Source organism: Lethenteron reissneri, chromosome 24 (genome assembly GCF_015708825.2).
Source record: "Lethenteron reissneri isolate LAM-NWPU_2019-01 chromosome 24, ASM1570882v1, whole genome shotgun sequence".
Taxonomy (NCBI): domain Eukaryota; kingdom Metazoa; phylum Chordata; class Hyperoartia; order Petromyzontiformes; family Petromyzontidae; genus Lethenteron; species Lethenteron reissneri.
The window spans coordinates 5135107-5148173 of record NC_083802.1 but is presented as its reverse complement, the minus strand read 5'-3'; the positions used below and the strand labels follow the sequence as shown (position 1 = coordinate 5148173).

At 41.2% G+C, this 13067-nt stretch overlaps 1 protein-coding gene across 1 annotated transcript in view; it reads left to right on the top strand.

The window, feature by feature from the left end:
• Positions 1-13067, top strand: part of SNCAIP (synuclein alpha interacting protein) — a 228152-nt gene that overhangs the window by 97655 nt on the left and 117430 nt on the right.

Here is a 13067-nt window from a genome sequence, read left to right as displayed (position 1 = left end):
CCAGAAATTCGCTCTATGCGGTTGGAATTCACTGACTGCTGCGTGCACTACGCGCTACTCGGCAGCCAGTTGTCCCTAGCGGTTTCGCTTTGTGCACCCATTTTTTTGGGAAAGTGTCTCTACTGCCATGTAAAGCGAGGGAAACATGTGCAACACGCGGTTGTTGAAATATACTGTAAAATATAAACATCACGACATACTATTATCAACATTGATTCTTGGAAATTGATACAGGAGCTTAACAATCGATGTTAATTGATTATTCAAATGCATCGTTCATCCCATAAATATCTATACGTTACTATACGAGAGGTCAGCTGGTAAGATAAACTAATGCATTATACTTATTCTTGTTTCGTTCGGTAATAGTTGTTTCGTGAAAAAAGTAAGGACGAAAACAATATAGAGTTGTCAGGAAAATGCACACATTTTACAATTGCTACAAATATCCGTGACAGTTGTAACAAATATCCGTTACATTGGTAACATTGGTAACGGATATTTGACTCTGCTCAATTGAATATTTTCAGCGTGATTTTTTTTCACGAAATAATTATGAAAGGGCTGGCTGGGATTTTAGAATTCGGAGGAGGGATTTGGACTGCAAGCCAAAGGCTGCTTGGGGAACTGTGGAGACACCCGAGGAGAAAGAGCAATGTGCCATCGTGCAGAGACTGATGGTTGTGTATGTTCCGGCAATGAAGTACCCTGTCCTCGGTTGAATACTGCATTAGTGCAGTACTAATGCAAGACATGTTTCAGCGCTCCCTGGGCACTGCATACAGCTCACGTGACTTTCTGCTTTTATTTTGTTCTGTGTCTGCAAACATCCATGTAAATATGCTGCGAACCAAGGGGTCGTCCAGAACTTGAGCCGTCCAATACGGCTTGCCCTTTAAAACAGACACATGATGATCTCATAGCTAGCTGCAGGAGATATCCACGAAGATTAATTCGGTATACTTTATAGGGAAGAAAAACACATATGTTTGATATTACAGCACGAAGGGCCTGATGTCCATTGTCTCTAGGAAAATGTTAGGCAATAAAGAAGTCGGTGTCAAAACATTTTACTTTTTTTGCAATTGGCTTTCGTTTCTACTAAAACAACTGCAATAGGTGGTAGTTTTGTGCGTAATTTCTGCGCTGTGCTCCGGACGAAATTGAATATTTGAAACAAATTCAGAAATACCTAGGGCTTTGCAGGTGCTCTTTGTGTCGTGCTACATAAAGGTTTATGAGTTCTGAGACACGCGATCGGGTAACAACAGCGACGACGCTGGATGTAGAGGCACCAGCTGCGGGGATATTACCTTCAGCGCTGCACCACATGTTTTAATATTCTCAATGAAAATTCTGGCACGGTGCAACAGTACTGCGTAGCGTTTAAAATGCTAAATCATACTTTATTATTTTGATACAGTACCCTTATTGCGCCGCAACCAAAAACCACACAGTCCTAACAGGAGCCGCTCCAAGAAGCAGGCAACCACTCAATTGAGAATTGCTCCCAATTTCTTTTGCATTCATCGAACTCTAAACCGGCACCTGTATTAAATCAAATGCTAACAATTCTGGGTTGTGCTGTGTTATTAGTAATGTGAATAATAGTGGTTGTGAAAATAAATAAATAACCGCTCCTTTAAAATATAGCGCAACTAAAACGATTTTTTTTAAGGTCACGGTCCTGACCCTTTTGTAGTGCCAATTTACTGTAGATTTCTGCGAAGCACAGTCTTTCACGTTTACAGCCCTGTCTCAGAGCGCTCCGTGTGACATGCAGGGGTTGCTGAGTTATTGCCTGCAATATCCCCACTGGTGCCTGCACAGGGTTCGGGTCATCTGAATGAAAGGCGCCCCACACACACACACACGAGTGCTCCACAGTGGGGTTTAGCGTTGCCCGCAATGCGCGCTCCCCTTTCCTCCTTTCGTGTACCGCATGACCCCATCCGCGACACGTCACGTGTTTAGAAAGTCTACCGCCACTCACTGCGGAATGGATATTCGAGACGGCTTCTTGGTCGAAGACGCGTCTCTCACGTGCACTGGCATGCTGGAAGATGGATATAATTGCGAACGATAATGAAAGACAAATGCTACGAGAAGGCCAATGGCAAAACATCTCTTTGACCTTTGACTGCAGCTAGAGTGAAACTAAGCACCAATAATACCCTTCTGCTAGTAAATCCTGGGAAAGGGCTGTCGTTCAAACGTACCCACAGGTCCGTTAGTGAGAAATGGGCTGAGATGCTAGAAAAGAGCACGCTATTGATGCTGAGCCAATTGAGTACGGCCTGTCAAATCATATGAGCAGCTCTCCATTATCGCCAAATGCATGCACATGATATTAGAGACTCGCGTTGGCAGCACATACGAGAGCTGGTGCTTCCATTTAAACATTTGAATATTTTCATAAAACTACTTTTTGTGATACACACTTTAAACTAGATTTCTCAACCTCTTGAAATAGCCAAAAACATTTTCTTGGTTAGTTGTGTCATGAAAGTTATTCGCATTAGTCACAGAATGTGTTTAGCCACTGGGATCACGCTGATAAAATATTGTCAAGGTTTTGACAAACACTTGGATTACAATCTTGATTTGAAGCTTTTGTGACTGCAGGAATCCATACTCTTTGGTTCCTTCGGTAAAGTCACGTAGGTATAAATAAATATTTTATGAATGAAACTAAGTGCCATTTTACCTTTGTTATCACTGAGATTCACTGTCTTTAATATGTCCTCCCTCATTGTTTTCATGGTAATTAAAATATTAATTCCTAAACTATGTAACAAGAACGAGACGTAATTCTGACAGTTTTGCTGTCCATTTGTCAATAGACTGGTTCATGAGGACATTCCCAGACTGTCAGTCGTGGGGGTTGTTTGACCATACTTCACCACATTGATGAGCGGGTGTTGGTAAAAGAGTGGTCGAGGAGTAGTTAAAATATCACTCACATTGATGTTAGCAGTGGCTGAGAATTGAACTCCGGTCGCCAAGTTCACAGCGCTGAGCGCTAACCACTGAGCCGCCACTCCACACCCCGGGAGAATAAACATCGGCGTCAATTTTAGCAATGATGCACACGTTCAATCTGAAGTGAAAATTATTCATCTAACTTCAGTTGCCTGTTTTACTAAAAACAAAAATCTAAAATAAGCTTCCACTGTGCCGGATGTCGTCGGCTGTTCTCGTTATTAAAAAACACGAGACTTTGAATTATTTGAGCATGTGTACTCTCACATTTTCAAAAACAGGCTCTAAGGCCTTTGAGAGATTCTCTTAAGCAATAATTTCTATCCCCATTCCCTGTCAAATGTGTGCCCAATAATGTGTGAGGTCTCTTCCTCAAGAACGCTGGCACAGTGAATGACGAAGCATTCATACGGCCCCACGATGCAATTGTTGCGGTCTAATTATGTCATTTTTCAGCAATGCCGCTGCAATTTTCCATTGAGTGACGGAAATATTATTAAAGCCATAAAAATTGCAGGCAGTCTCTGTAAATCCCGACACCAACGCAGATTATAGACAGCAGTAAAAGAGGTGGTTAAGATTTGAATGCATCATTTCAGATACTTCAGTGAATGCTGAAGTATGCAAATACATCATCACCAAAGAGATAGATTGCTCATATCACACATTCGCAGTGTGATGTGTTAGTCACTGTACGCATAGTAAATGTTTTTCTTTGTCTCCATTCACGTACTACTTTCGCACCTCCGATTAGCACGGTTGGCTACGTACGGTGCGAAAGAAGTTAAACAGTTTCCGGCCTGGTGAAAGTGTTTCGAATTAGTTTTGGGCCTTGATATATGTAGGTGAAGCTGCACGCACAGTTTGTTAAATGGTATACATAAAGGTGCAGCCCTGCAATTACTCAATCACGCCCCTGCTGGCAGAAGGCCTTAACTAAAAACTGTTCTAGAGAGAGTTGAAGTTTTCGTGACTGCAAAGATTCATACTCTTTGGTTTTTTTCGGTAAAGTCACGTAGGTAAAAAATAAAAAATAAATTAAATCACGACGTTTCGGGCGCAACACAAGCGTCCTTCTTCAGGTGGGGACAACTTAGCGGAAGCACAACCGCTTAAGAAGAAGGACGCTTGTGTTGCGCCCGAAACGTCGTGATTTAATCTATTTAAATTTTTTACCTACGTGACTTTACCGAAAAAACCAAAGAGTATGTTATAGAGAGCCCTTCTTTCTGGAGGCTGTTTTGTATGTATTCTTAGGTTTTTTTCGGTAAAGTCACGTAGGTAAAACATTAAAATTAATAAAAGTAAAATAAAATAAAAATCACGACGTTTCGGAGGCAACACAAGCTTCCGTCTTCAAGTGGAACCGTCACAGCCACGACAGCTGTATCAAGTAAATGAGAGATTGCAGGAGCTACCACTCCGTTTATATAATGGTTGGAGAGGGGGGGGGGGGAAGCGGCATGTACAGCACACTTTTTATTCAGACATCTTGGAAGAAGTGGGAGCACCCACACTTAACCCCACCACATGCGATTTGCCGACCTGCTAACTGTTGTAGATCCATTCCTGCTACGGAGTGGGCAGAGGCAATGGGAATTTAAGAAAGTGGCCCATTGTTTAAACTTTTCGCACCATGAGATTGAACTGGCAATCTCAGGCTTTGCAAAGCCATAGTGCTAACTCGTTACATCACAGCAGTATCCCACAGTGTCTGTGGTTTGATCGAATTTAATTTATAAGTTGAAGTGTATTGAATAAGCAGCACAGTGCACTCTGTAATATCGACTTGTTTTTTTAATTATTATATACAGTACATTGTATTCATGTATATATAGACTTTATTTTGTTAGGTGAGAGCTCTTTTTGGAGACAACACATCTCTGTTAAAAGGGCAACTTCAGTCGACAAATGACAGCAGTGCATTCATTTTTTAATTAAGCCACTTCACCATACATGATATGCATATCCTGCCACATCAAAGTAAGACTGCTGGCATAATATTAGGTTTCTTTCACATTGTAAATTGACCAAAAAGTAATCATGTATGTGTGCAGTGCTCACTCACACATTGTATTACTGCGCTGTATTGTGTAATTCATAGCAGTCAGCTCATTAGATACAAGCCATAGCCAAACCAACCAAACCAAGTTTGGTTTATGTAGGCCAGAACATTTCAACATTCTCAATTACACGTTTGCTTTTTTTAAACACAATTTCGGATAATGAAACACCCTGCATTATTCCACATTCATATCTAGAGTATATTGTAATGATATTCAGTGCAAAATCAGAGGTCGCAAGTTCAAATCGGCCATCGGTTGACTCAGCCCATCATCGTTTCAGGGTTGATAAAAAAAAACGAGCAGGCTTTCGTGGTAATTAAGTTAAGCTATTCTAAGAATGACTGATCCCTACCATGAGATGACATTTAGATGCATGTATTCTAATTGAAAGAATAGATTTCCCATTGATGATTTAATGCATTATTACATGCCTCGTAGTCATCCATTAACATCACCATCTTCATCTTAATTGGGATGAAATTAGACCCTCACTGTCGTCCTCTTCTTTTCATTTCGTGATATTACACGTAATGGGAAGGCCACTCTGTGGCTAATGTGGATCATCCAGGCACCATGGATATTACGAGTTGCGGATAAAAAGGCTACAAGGGATGAGGGAAATTGTCTTGTCATGTAGTTGACTTCACCGAAGGGAGCCCGTTGCTGCTGAAAGCGCTTTCAGGGGTGCTGTGCTTGAGCTACTCAAGTTACAGCTCTTCGATTACATATTGTATTGCCGATAACTCACTACTTTTAAGACGTTCAAGGGCACCGGTATAACAAACGCTTTGCAAAAGAAGCTAGGTCAGGGGTTCGGTTCTCTTTATTTTTTTAATGAGACGAGCCCGACGATGATTGACAGGTTTAATTCAAATGCACTGTACTTGAAATTAAAAAACTAGCGCTCACCGAACCGAGCTACGGCATTGCCTGCCCAGTTCTCCTCCTTGAATTACACGTCCGATTGAGGCATTAACCTTAGTGCCCGCTCACTGTTATCAGGGCAGCGTTTAACTCAATGGGGAAAAAAAGCACATCGTACAAATATCGATATCCCAGACAAGAGAGGAGTCCATTTTGTTGCATGTCTTTTAACCAGCACTACAAATGTAATACAAGTGACTAAATATTGCAACTGGGCGTGCGTGTGGTTGTCGATCCAGTGGGGAAAAACACTATCGTTTTTGGGAGTATGGAATAACAGGTAAGACAATGGACTAATGAGAGCAGTCATCCTCAGATCGTCTATAAAGATGATCTGATGATGTTACGGCAATTGGCCGAGGTCACTGCATGTCACGGCACAAGTGCACCGTGGGTGGAAGGCGATCCGACAGCATATGAACTTACCTCTATGATTTTGACTTAAAGCTTTCGTGACTGCAGGAATTCATATTCTTTGGTCTTTCGGTAAAGCCACGTAGATAGAAAAAAGAATAAAAAAGAATAACAATATCACGACGTTTTCATCGCAACACGCGCAATCGTCATCATTGTGTTGCCATCGAAATGTCGTGATATTGTTAGAATTTTTTAAATTATTTTTTCTATCTACGTGGCTTTACCGAAAGACCCAAAGAATATGATTACCTCTAAGATTTAAAAATACTAATGGCTGTTGTGAATGATGAGCACCGCCAGTCCTATGGTTCCCTTGACGTCGAAAGATCTCACCAACTTAGCGTGGAGATTTGACATCACACCCAAGAATGGTGGGATTTTCATCTGGACATGCGTCGTTATGGTTAGGCAGGAATTAAATAGAATGCTGTTTCCTTTTTGGACGCGTAATTTAAATGAGGTAAGATGCCCTTCCACGCACATGCACCATGTCTCCGGCACAGCAAGAACCTGAGTGTGTATTTAGTTGCCTTTACAGCTCAGTGAGCAAGTTAAAGAGGACACTCGAGGATCTGCGGTTGATTGCACTGCACGGCGATCACCTATCCACCTTGTTTCTCGCATCAGAGATAGAGAAACAGACAAGGAGAGTAAAGCAGTGGCCTTCAAGAGACCGTAATAAAATTGTCCAGTCACCTGTTTTTAATTCACAGTAATTGAATGCAATGTGGAGATTCCTCTGTATACAGATTCAGAATCTAAGTGCACTTCTCTAAAGCACGCTGCGATGTCGAGAAAAAAAATACTTGTTATCCTTCCCGCCAACCTCTTATTGATACTTACAATCTTATATGAAGGTGTAAGTCGACGAAGTCTTGATTATACAAATAGATCAACCTCAGCTTAATGCATTGTGGTTGTCATCGGCATCATCATCCTCTGCCCCCTCCCTCTCTCCGCCACCGCCCCTCTCTATATTTAAGGCCTCGTCACAGAGACGATCTCTCTCTTTGTGCCGATATGTGTTCTCTCTCTGTGTATCTTTGTGATATCTATCTGCTTATATGTCTGTCTATAGTTTTCTGGTTAGATTTGTGTTGCTATTTCTTTTATACCTGATGACGATTGCTTGTGTTGCAATCGAAACGTCGTAGTATGCCATTATTTAATTTATTATTTTATCTTTATACGTGACTTTACCGAAAGAACCAAAGAATAATTCCTGCAGTCACGAAAGCTCCAAAATTAAGATCATCATCCCTGCTGAATACCGCCGCTGTACGAGAGCCTCCTCAACCCTCTCGCCATCTTTCACGAACCCGCAGCTGTGGCTTCGCATTATGTAATGCTATCGAGGTTATAGTTGCATATTCTCAAACCTCTGGTGATTTATTTTCAGTTTATCTTTTGGTTCAACACTGAACATGCATGCGTGCGACAAGAGGGTCAACATTGTTGAAAAGTTGATAGTTGCACTATTCTCGTAGATTTATTTTATTTAAGAGGCAAGTATATGATAAAGTTCACGGATGTAAAAAGTACCCTCCCTCTCATACTTGCACTATTATGATAAATACATCATTGTGTGGTGCAAACTTGGCCTAACCACACAAGTAATAATTTACCACTATTGCAAATAACGTGGGGACATGTGGAATAATGCGGTTTTACCTATCTGCCATGAAAAAAAAGGCAACGTAATAAAAGTAATAGTTTTTTAAAAAGTCAGTTATTTAATCAGGAAAGCCTCAAGATATATATTTTTTGCAAGCGGTTGCTGCTTTGGCATGTTTGTCCAACACCATTAACGAGTGTTTGACACGTGCAGAGAAACTGGGAAACCTGGATAAAACCAGCGAAAAACACCTCCCATCACTTGGTCACATCGCAACCACACGTTTCAATCATCCGGCAAGCTCTGGTGGTTACCCAACCAAGTATGAAGCATATTCAATCTTGCTTAGCTTCTGAGGTCGAATGGGATCATGCACATGCAGGTTAATTTAACCATTGAAACATGATGCTCAGTGCCACCCTTTTATCTTGAGTATTTATTGGCCATAATGTGTTTAAAACTAACATCCAGACGCGTTGTCAAGCATAATAAGAAATTATAGGAGCCAAAAGATGGTAAACTGTTAATATTTAAACTATAAAAACTAAACTTGTTTTTTTTTTACCAGGTATGGCCCACTGAACTATATAGCTCTTTTTAAGAAGTGACCTGGTCACAACGAAGTGGCTTATCATGTGGAAATGTATTGCAGTCAAATACTCTTAAAGCATTTTTCTAAATGTGGAGGGAAAAACCGGAGGACCTGGAAAAAAAATCTACGTGACTACGGGGACAACGTGCAAACTCCAAATATACAGCAGGCGTCAGGGTTGGGATCGAACCCACGACCTCCTGTATACGAGGTGGGGTATTTAAGATCTTGCCACCATGGTGCCCAGAACTTTGGACATTATTCCACCTGCTGTCAAGTCCCTTCTTGTCATGTTGCAAAATAGGGATTGTGCAGCCAGTCCACATGGACTGACAGGGCCAAGACACTTTTGTTAAACTCTATTCTGCGTTTGCCTAGCAAACAGCACGGAGATGAAAAAAGACGCGTAAAAAAAGAGACGAGGAAGGAGTGACGTTGGTTGGGTATTCTGCTGCAGTGGAAAGGAGAGGCCTGTGGTGGGGGTGGGCAACAGGGAGAGAAGAGGGGAGTTAAAGGCTGCACGGGAGTGATTTCATGTTTTTTCAGCCCTTTTCAAATGTCTGGAAAACATTTCTTTGAGCACTGTTGCCAAGCCAAGGCTAGGAACGCTGGGGCCCTGAGCCGCGCTGACCTTGTATGGAGCAGCGCCGTGGTGCAACTTGGCACAAAGCTCACGCTGGATTTCTGATGGCGAGATTGCGAGTGTCGTGAGCATTGGTGCAACACGCCAAACAGCCGAATCCGTTTAGAAAAATAATAATAAATTGCTTTAACCTTTTTTGCATTAGCTTGAAAGGTGCCGTTAAAAGTCCTTTCATGTCAGCAGCAGCAGCTGCGCTGGCCATCCGGTGAGGTCGTGGCAGAAAAATAAAAACACCTAAATAGGGTATAATGCTTGTAGTCACGTCAAGGCGCGATCGGCCATAACAGCTGTATTCACCAAACAAATATTTTGGTGCTTGCTCAATCCTAAAATTCATCTAAATTGCAAACAGACATAAGTGTAGCCACAAAGGAAGGGGAAAAAAATTGCAGGTATTGGAATTGTTTACCCCAGTGCATGTGCTGACAATTATCTTTATTTTTTGGCTAAGAATAACTTTCCATTAGGTTGTCTGAACTGTTTTACATCACAAAGTATAGCTACGCTTTCCAAAAAGTGTCAAGTTCAGAACAGAACTGTCCCGTCGATGCTTTTAGATAGATTAAAGTCTTTGAGGGTTGTCGTTATTAAATCTCTCGATTGCTAGAAAAATAAAATCATTTTAACATGTATGAATGGACTCTTTGCAGAAGTCAGCCCTTTCAAAATTTAAAATTGCATTGAGGCATTTATAAAACCAATGGATGGTCACATATTTCTGGGATGAGCGTAGGCTTTTTGGTGGCACTTTGGAAAATGTCAAGCTCACGTCTTTATGCAAATTGGTGTTCTTATATTTTACATCACTCATTTGGGAAACATTTATTTGTTTGTGTATTGTTTACACCAGCAGCTGGACGAATGCATCCCCCCCTACTAAATGTCTTTTAAAAACACATTGTTGGAGTCCACATCTGTCCTAGACTTGTGCCTTTGTAAGCTATAAAGCTGTCGTGAGATTAATGAATCAAATGAGATGCTTTGTAAAAAAAAAGCTAGATCACGACATATTTCTGAGTAAACAATGATTTTATTTAATACGAAGCAGTTGTAATGTTGTGGTAACGTCCACATCAGAAGCTTTTTTCTGCTTAGGCTAGCACCTAGCACTGCCTTGCGCTCGCACCAATGGGACTGAAACATTCTCGACTCTGGTAAGTCGAAGGCAAAATATAATCTCAGATGCATTCAATGTTCAAAGTAGATTGAAAGTTCAAGGCAGCTAACAGCTAACAGCTGCAAGTGTCCTTGTGTATGTCTTATAGATATCTGTATGAAAAGCATTTTGGTGTTTCTTGATTTTCATGGAAGAAATGGATTTTCCAAAATTGTGATAATGGCATATTTTCCCACCTGCAATGTATACACCCTGCATTTACACAATGCAACGCTACAGCCGGTGTCTCTATCTTTTCGTTTACCCTATTTCACATGTCCAGTGTGAATAAACATACGAAGCCACATTCCCACATTTGCATCTGTGATATTTTAAACGTATATTATGATTATCAGCCACACGAAGAGGTTAAATTGCTAATTATTTGTACAGCCTGTTTGTGCAATGCAAAATTTAACACAATTTAAACTGCTGCCTGCCAGATGTTATAGGGACAGAACGATCTTTTCGTAAGTAGATTTCTCTGCTGTAATTGCCACCCAAGAGACTTTGATGGTTCCACGGCTATTCTACCCGCTGTATTAGCACCTGTGCACAAAACAAACAAGACACCTTAGAAGATACCAAGTAAGATTTCAGACACCAAAATAGCACAATGTTCTCATTGCATCAAAACAATACAATGCGACTTTAACAAATCATATCCCACTTCACAAATCTCAAAAACTGCGTAGTTATTTAGAATGGGCGATGCATTTTTCGAAGGCCTGCCATGGTGATGATATTGTTTGTTTTGGATTTTATTTGCCTGAAGAGAGCCTGTGGCCCCTGCAGGCATGCCTTGGATCAGCCCGTTTCAAAGCTTCACAAAAGCCTCATCCTCCAGGGGATATTCGAGCAGTTCATCCAGATTGCTTGGCTCAGAGAAATACGACCATGCTGGCTTCGGCCCAGGGGAAAATATGACGGTGATCTGTGTGGATTGTAAACGCTAAACATGAAGAAAGTGTTGCAACAATTATCGGCAGTGCAGCGCAACTGCACAGCTGTTTCGGACGGAATGTGTTATTCCATTGCCCAAGTATGTAGGATAAATTCGTGGTCTTTAACTCAAGGAAGATTTGATTAGGTCTGTGGTAGATTAATACTCATTGGCTGAATATTGTGCTACACCCTATGTAAATGCAAAGCCGAGTTCTTGTCCATTGCATCATTGTGCACTCTGTATGCCGACAGCATATAAGCTGAGAACACAGCTGGAATCCTTCCAGTCGCCGTGATATGAGCCATAACCGATTGTTCGAAGCCTGATGGGAAAGTTTTGGAAGGGTGCTCATGGAAAGCTCCAGGACTGCAGCGATACTTTGATTTCTCGAATGTTGGTTTTCTGTAAAGACCACACGCCGGTCCATGTTCAAATGCTGAAGTTCGTCCAAGTCTGACTGTGCGTGGAATTTGCCACATTAATTTGATTGGCCACACTCCACTTAAATATTTTTTTGTTAGCTTATGTGGGGATGAGCGGTTGGATATGAATTTCAGAGACGCATTCCATTTCGAGAACCGTGAAAGAAGTTGACACCATTAAATGTGTTGAGCGTATAAAACTTACATCAAAGTGCGCCTCGATGTCCGGAAAGAAAATATGACTAACAGTTGGTGTAACCGTTTTTCCAAATAATTGAAAACAATAAAAAAAAAACTGGAATGATAATCATTACAGAGCCATAGTTCACCAACGCACTGATGAAGTGGTACCATAGCACTCCAGTTAGGTAGCGCAATATCGCACAGACCTTCACCTTTACAGAAGGGTGTGAAGGAATGGAGGAGGCAGGCAAATGGAACAGCTGTGACATTTCTCTTGATGTATTTGGCTAGTGATGTTTGCGATCAAGTCGTGTGGCCGAGCCACACATTTTGCAGGTTTCTTTGCGAGCAAAAATTGATATTGAGTAGCTGGGCAGTCAAGTGGTGAGAGCACAAGCCGCAAAGCCATTGCAGCGCAGAGTCATCGGTTTAAATCCTGCAGTAATAGTTAGAGGTGTAAAAAGGTTTTTTTCCATCTGCTGTAAGGTACAGAGGTGTTAAAAGTCATCTTATATTACTCATACAAGTAAGCCAGTGTTTGCCGTCATTACAATAAAGTATAATTATTTAAAAATACCCAAAAGTTAAAAAAATCTAAATCTAAAACATCTGTCCCTTCCATTTAAAATTACCAAACATTTCCTTCAAAAGCAGATATTATATTGTTCGTATTTGACATTTGTGAAATAAATGTTATTGAACTTAAATAATGTTGCTGTTTCTATTTTACAATGTGTAAAGTAATTTTTTGTAAACCTTGAATATTAGCTGTGAATGATCATCCAATGTATTGAATATGTATTAGGCAAATCATTCTAAGATATGTGCATATATACTAATAATCTGCACATAGAGCATATTTGTCACAGTCGTGCGCAGGTGCTCGATTGATTTTTTCATCACCGGAGCGTCAAGAGATAGCGATGACTTGGGGAGGTCTCCATCCAACAGTAGCTTGATCATGGCTGATGATGACAGCATATTTGGGTGTATGTATGCATGTGTTTTACTAGTAGGAACCTACTGGTTACACCAGCCCACAGGGGATTATTGTGTCCATCGTGCAGGGAGGGGCTGGGTGGGGAGGGAGGGGCTGGGTGGGGAAGGGAGGGTGGGGAGGG